The sequence below is a fragment of the Aquarana catesbeiana genome, linkage group LG13, assembly GCF_042186555.1.
Source record: "Aquarana catesbeiana isolate 2022-GZ linkage group LG13, ASM4218655v1, whole genome shotgun sequence".
NCBI classification, from domain to species: Eukaryota; Metazoa; Chordata; class Amphibia; order Anura; family Ranidae; genus Aquarana; species Aquarana catesbeiana.
The window spans coordinates 54,411,312-54,419,065 of record NC_133336.1 but is presented as its reverse complement, the minus strand read 5'-3'; positions in this window follow the sequence as shown (position 1 = coordinate 54,419,065).

Below are 7,754 nucleotides of genomic sequence, written 5' to 3'. Positions count from 1 at the left end.
TGACGGGCGTTTGGCCACAGCTCACCACCTGATTCCCCCAGCCCCCCCCCCCCCCCCCCCCCCCCCACACACACACTTTCTTTAGAAAGAAACCACAGCCTAAAGTAGAAGACTCTGTTCTCCATGACAGAAGCGAAGAAGGGAATCCTTGCAATGAGTTTAAGCAGTGTTCTCTCTGCAGAGGTAACACCAACCCCTGCTGGGGAAACTTCTACAATGAGGAAATCTGATATTCCCCGTTGATTTGAGAGCTCTGGATGTGACAGCAGGGGGCTTGTCAGACCTCTGCAGAGAGACCCCTGCTTCCACTTTGAAGCATACTGGCAGGGGACAGGCTTTTCTACTCTGGCTGTAACTCCTTTGTTAAAAAAAAAAAAAAAAAAACACACACCTTTGAATGCCTTTATTTTGATGCACCTGAATTGGATTTAGACAATTTAAAGGGTTAGCTCACCTTTACTAAAAACCTGCACATGCAAATAAAGGGCAAATGTAAATACAATACTGTGCAGTTTTGATTAAGGCCCCTTTAGGGGATTTGTGAGCTGATCACCTGGTGATCAGAGCAGGGTGGAGGACACATCTGTGTCTGCTCAGTTTCTGCAGAGCGGACACAGACTGAGCCCGCTCTGCTCTATGGGCGGCTGCGAGTAAACGTACTCCACTCTCCATTTACACCTGGCTACGACCAATCCACTCCTCCTAAATGGAAGATGATGGAATCCTGTGCTATTTTTTACTAGCGAGTCCAATTAGAGACAGAGGTAAGTGGGAGTAAAAACAAATACAAGTCCATTCACATCTGCCTGTCCTTCGGGAACAAATGGGCCTTCCGATCATGTCCGCCTGAAAAACCTGATTGGAACAATTGTCTGAAAGGGACCTAAAGTTGGCCAAGGCGCTTACTCTTGATTTAGGGCTTTTACATACTTCCTGAAACCTGGCCAAAAAAAAAAAAAAAAAACACTTCCAGAGATGGCATCATCCCACCCTGCCAAGAACCCCCCAGCCTATTCAACCCCCTCAGATGGTCTTTTGCCCCTGTTGCAGTAGCTCGGAGCTCAGTGATACTCGGAGGAGTAGACGGGTAGACGGTGGACCACACGTGCAGTTTTGAGAGCTCACTTCTGTGATAATGGGGGGGTGCAGTAACAAGGCAGGACAGGACCATGCCATTTCTGGGAGTTTTTAAGCCAGGCTTCAGGTGGTATGTAAATGGCCTTCACCTATACCAACAGCATTATCCTACTTTAGTCAGAGCAACCCTTTAGACCGAAAGTTCATTTGGGTAAAACTGCTCTCAAAAGCCCATGGAGTCTAGTCCTAACTACTCTTGGATACATGTAAACAGATCCTTAAAACCCATGTACAGGAGGCCTCAAACTAGACACCGAGGTTCACCTGTGAAACATCACCAGCAAGGTGGAGTTGATGTACAGATATAGCTACATATAACGCCAAGGTGGAGTTGCACTTTATTGTACTCCATATAAGAATCTATAAAGGATTCTTGGTTGGGGGTAGGAGGAAACGAAATGGAGATCCATCAGCCTACAGCCGGTGTGAGAGACGAACATCTGACAGCCTTGTAGAACATACATTCCTCAAGTTCTCATCACTCTACAACAGCCTCCTTTCTGGAGTCCGGTGACTTTACACCATCCTTACTCATCCAACCTCCTGTCATCAACAACCTGCTGCAGAAGACATGGAATGGACACCCGCAGGACTTACCATTAAAAATCAATTCATTAAAAACGAGTAATTTTTTTCCTTTTAAGAAAGGAAAGAAGAAAACAAAAACACGCAATATGCACACTATTGCTTCTGATCTGTACTACGGGTACAAATACACACGTTGTATCGCTGCGATGGTAGTAACAATAAATACAGCCGTTTTTCTTTTACTATTTTGGGCCAGTTTTTCTTTGATGAAAGAAATGTGTTCTCCTGGCGTCCCCTGTAACAGATGCTAGCAATAATTGCATGTAAAATCCGGCAAGCTGGCTGTACCAAAGTTGATCGATCAACTTGGCTACATTCAGCCTACCCATACATGGATGGAATCTCGGCTAGTTCCTGCTGAACCGGCCAAGATTTGACCTGTCAATGGCCAGCTTAAGTACTAGTACTATCTCGGTTTGCTAAAAGGCAATGCCTTGTTCTCCTTCCTTTGTCTTAGCCCTGGTTCACATTGGTGCGACTTTGAAGTCGTGCAACTGTAGCAAGATTTCAAAGCCGCAGATCAGTGCAATTTGCACTTTCGATTTCATTACGGCTTCATTTAACAGAAGTCCATGTAAATCGCAATGAAATTGGCAAAAAGCAGAGCAGGAACCTTTTTCAAAGGCGCTGCGCCATGAGCCGCAGCAATTTGAATGGTTCAATTGGCGACAATGGAGTGTGACTTGTGATGCGATTTGGAACTGTCACATTGCATGACAAATTGCACCGGTGTGAACGAGGGCCAATTCAGCTGTGTAATCCGATATCCTGCTACACAATTCATAACGTTATGTACAAGACTTTCACTCACTACAGGTTGGCTACAAAAGTAGTAAATAAGTATTTATATGTAATATGTCATATTTATCTGACAAAGACTTTAAAAAAAAAAAAAAAAATTCTGAAGATTTGCCGGCACAAGTCCAGTTTATTTTTAACTCCTCGTCTTCCTGTTCTAAAAATAAAACAAACCCCCCCCCCATGGGTCTTCTGGCCTGTCCACACCAGAACGTTGTGCGGGAAAGGAGCGTTCCATGTGCGTTTCCTGCACAACGTTCAAAACGTACTAAACTAGGTGTGCGATCTGCTGTGGGTGTCGATATATTCAAGGGGTTGTAAAGGTTCAGTAAAAAAAATAAATAAATAAATAAAAAAAAAAAACACACACACAAACAAGTCATACTTACCTCCGCTGTGCAGTTGGTTTTGCACAGAGTGGCCCCGATCCTCCTCTTGTGGGGTCCCTGCGCGGCGCTCCTGGCTCCTCCTCGAGTGCCCCGTCAGAGAAGCGCTCACCAATGTGGACACCAGTTTGGGTGCGCTCCCGTGTCCTGCTTCTGTGTCTATTAACACAGAAAGCAGGACTTGGGCCCCACCCCCCCCCGGCGCGTGCGTCATTGGATTTGATTGACAGCTACAGGAGGCAATGGCTGCCCTGCTATCAATCTATCCAATCAGGACACGAGACACCGGCCTGAGCTGCTGTGCTCGTTCCTGTCGTGGGAAACACAGGGCTCAGGTAAGTAGTATAATGGGGCCTCGGGAGGGCTGCTATGTGACAGAAGGTTTTTCACCCTAACGCATAGAATGCATTAAGGTGAAAACACACACGAGGGTTTACAACCCCTTACATTACACGCCAAACGCAGATGACAAATGCAGAGAGTTTGACTGCACCAGATCGCACGGTACCGACATTTGGTGCGGTGCATTTTTAAAAATTTGCATGCACTACTCGTGTGATCCCAATCAAATGAATGGGATGAAAATTGCACCGCACAGGAACACATCCCTGCCTGAATCAGGTGTCAACCAACCCTAAACACACTTGCATACAGGCACCAAAAAGACCACGTTTAGGCACTGATTGCTTCCAATGGGTCGGAGTTACTGGTCAGTATTTCACATAAATATGTGAATTTATACATCAGCATTATGTGTAAGGGGCCTGGGGGGTCCTTCCTCACTCCTGTACTGAATAGTGCTCATGTTCAGTAATACTCTGAGCTAGAGCTGGGCGATTTTCTCCAAAAAAATAATAAAAAATAATCTGCAATTTGTTTTTAAAAAACGCGATTCACGATTCGAAGAGTTATTTTTATTTTTTTTTATGGACACCACGCCGGTCCTGAGGAGCTGCGGGCAGGAGTCCGAAGCCGCGGTCTCACCTAAAAACTCCTGCCTGCAGCTCCTCAGGACTGGCGCGGTGTCAGCACCGGTCCTGGCGAGAAAAAAAAAAAATTAAAACTATTTGCTGAAAATTTGAATTGATTTAACCTCTCAACTCGATTCAAATCGTTTTTTCCCCAGCCCTACTCTGAGCCCACAATGTGTAAGGACATTGATCTAGGGGGCGGAGCCTTGACAACCTGCGCTTTACAGGATTTTCTGTACACCTAAACTAGCCCTTCGGCACTGGTTCCCACTGAATGCGGCTTTGAAATCGTGCGACTTCACTTATGACAGCATGATTTCAAAGCTGCAGGTCAGTGACATCTGTGACTTCATGCACAGATGTCTATGCAAGTCGCACATGAAATCGCAAACTACAGTGGAGGAACTTTTTTCCCCCAAAATCGTTACGGCAAAGCAAAGTGGGCATCGTACATATTTGAACAGTTCAGTTGCTGACAATAGGATGCGACTTGTCAAATCACATAAGTAGCACCGGTGGGAACAGGGGTTTAAAGTTTAACAGACAAAAGACAATTGATAGAACTCTAATCAATAATACATTGTTAAAATGCAAGTACCTAAACCTGACCTGGTATCAGCTTCTTGCAGCCCATGTACAGCAAGGATGGAGCGTTGAGAACAAGCAGTACAAGAAGCCAAATCGTTCATGTGCTGACAACGAGCATGCTGATAGGAGGAGAATGCAGAATGACAGATGAACTCGTTGTGCTGCCTCTGCCCAATTATGCAGTAACTGGCTAAGGGCAAGTCCAGGATGACCTGGGCTCAGAGGAAGCACGTTACATGGTGCTGCACAGACAGAGAACATCTAGGGAGCATAGAAAGTACTGCAGGGGAGAGCTCTGGACAGAGCGAACACTGCAATTAAAGCAGCTTTACCTTTTAATGGGCTATTCATTTGTATCTTGTTACAACTTCAGCAATGACTGAGCTTCCATAGCAATACTGGCTACCAGTGGTGTCGCTAGGGGGTGGCTTTTGGGGCCATAGCCCCGAGTCTCTGCAAGGGTCCCCAAGGGGAGGCTTTCTGTGGTCCCTGATTTAAGTGGGAGGCTCTCTGGGGATACACACACACACACGTGTATATTAAATACATGCGTATGCCTGCCCAAGTTTATGACTCTCTTTACTACGCTGCTATGGGCTCTAGCCCCAGATCTTTTGTAGACCTAGCAACACCCCTGCTGGCTACCAATTGGAACTGTCCAACATTTCACATCTATGCATGTAGAATAATCAGAACCAAGACCTATGACACCCTCCAGCCGTCTATGATGTTCTTCTATTGGTCCATCCAATGTCTGGTTTGACATATAAACAGCCTCGTATATACAAAGGACGCAGAGCCTGCAATAACATAAGGCGGGTCTGCCACCTGTTCCACATCGGGGAGATTTAAGGAGCCTCGGCCTCTCGCTCTTCAATTACAACATCCTGAGGAGTCAGCTCTGTGTATTTTTAGACCCCCATGGACCTTTCAAGTGGAGTATAGAAGAGTTGTGAACCTCGGTTAAGCCTCTCACAAATAAACACGGGAAGGAATAAAAGACAGGACGCTTCCAGTGTTGGTCACTCAGGGAAAGTAAAAATCAAGGTGACCTTAAAAAGTTAAACCCAAAAAAAATATATATATATATATTTTTAAGCTTACCAATCAGATGTGGTGGCTGCATTAAGGTTTTTTTATAAAGTTTTTCCCCCCTCTGTTTGTACCTACTGATCCAGTCAGTAACACCAATTGTATTAGAATGTCTCCACTCTGGATGAAGGAGCACAGGGGGCACCTATGGACAGCAGCAATGTCAGTTCGGGGAGAAGAGAGTGTTCGAATGGACTAGCAGATGTAACAAATTAAAGTGGTTGTAAACCTCCCTGCAGTACTTGTACCTATAGTTAAGCCTTATACCAGGCCTGCCAATAGGTACTGTAAATATCCCCTAAATGTGCGCCGTTTAGGAGAGATTTACTGTATATGCCGCCATCGGCGCATGCGCTCTGAAGAAATGGCCGCCCGTGCCGTTTCTTCAGGAGCGAGTGCCATGACTAGCAGCTCCCGAGCACATGCACGGGAGTGACGTCACGCAGCTCCGTCACAGGTCGAAGTCTGGGGCCCCGAAAAAAAAAGAGGCAAACATGGATGCGGCTTGCAGCGGGCTTCATTTGCAGGTAAGGGTCACATAATGTACTAGTATGCCATGCATACTAACACATTATGCCTTTACTTTGCAGGGAAGGGGGGGGGGAATTCATGAAACTTTACAATCACCTCTGTTCTCAGCTGTATAAAGGGGCTTAGAGAGGGGGGGGGCATCAGCAGGGGGCAGAGAGCAATACATTCATCTTTCCCCAGTGAAGCGCTATGCAGGGGGTGTGTCAAGCACAAGGGTTGGCCATTGGAGGAGGACAGATAGGCCGTGCTCCCAGCACAGCCATAAAACTGACCATGCTGGGATGGATGAGCTTCCCTGCCTAGTGTGGTCAGTTTGAAATTGGAAAGCAGAGGTACTGGCAGGATCACCAGGTATTTCACACAATGCAAAGAGAATAGGATTTTTTTTTTAAAACACAAGTACATGGTATAGCAGGAATATGAAATGTTGGGGTAACACACACACACACACACACACACACACACACACACACACACACACGTCAATGTACATCTAGCAGGTACATTTTCTCTTTTCTCAAGAATCCCCCTTGGAATGAAGAATCAGTCCGCTGTGCTACATTTTCAGCCACTTTTATCAGCCTCTTTCCATGTGACCTCAGATCAGGAATTTAATGCTTTCAGTTATTCTTTCAACACACTCATCAATGAATGACAGACAGCAGGAGCCAGTCCTTGAAGTCTGGGAACCACTGCACTCATTTTTAGGAGTTTCATTTCAAATTTTATATTTCTGATTAGTATGTCCAGAGCAATTCCATCTTCTAGAGTGTCAGCAGGCGGGCTGTCCGCTGTGAATGAGAAGACACACAGGCTGAGTTCCCAGCACAGCTAGAGAACTGACCATGCTGTGCTCTCCTGCTTAAGCCTCGTACACACAGTTCGATTGTTGGAAGGGGATTGTCTGTTGATAAAATGTTGTCCTAAATTCTTATCGTTAGTACACTCCTTTTGACAATTGTTGTACAATTTACGGCCAACAAATGTTGGATGACAGGCTTGTAAATTTTCAGCAGACGTCTTCACGTCTAATTTTAGTATGGTCTGTACACAAATCCGTCAAACAAAAGTCAAAAATACAAACAGGCATGCTCGGGAATCAATACTCAAAACACGAAATTAGCAGAAGGGGCCCAAAGGGTGGCGCTCAAGATCTGAAAATCGTCATACGTCACTACCTTCGTGTTTGTGGCACGACAATTGTGTACCGTTAGTATGCAAGACAAGATCCTGGCAAACGCCCTTTTGACAAAAACCAGACACTTGGCTGGCCAGCAATTGTACCGTGTGTACGAGGCTTAAGTGTGGTCGGATTTAAATAGGAAAGCAGAGGGACTAGCAAGAACATCAGGGATTTCACAGGGAAGCAATACAAAGAAGAGACTCTCATACAAGTACATGGTAGAGCAGCCACATATCAGGAATATGAAATGTTGGGGTAACGCTAAGAGTTTTATGTTGACAGGCGTTCCAGTTAAGTGTTGTATTCTCCATTCAAATGCATGCAGTTGCCTTTGAATGGAAAATGCAGCACTTGACAAGAAAAGGCCACATTCGGCCTGCAATTTAAATGCACCTTAAGGCCTCAATCAGTGCCATTAAAAAAACCTGCCTTTATAACCACTTTAACCTCTTGCCGACCGCCATCGATTGATAGCGGCAG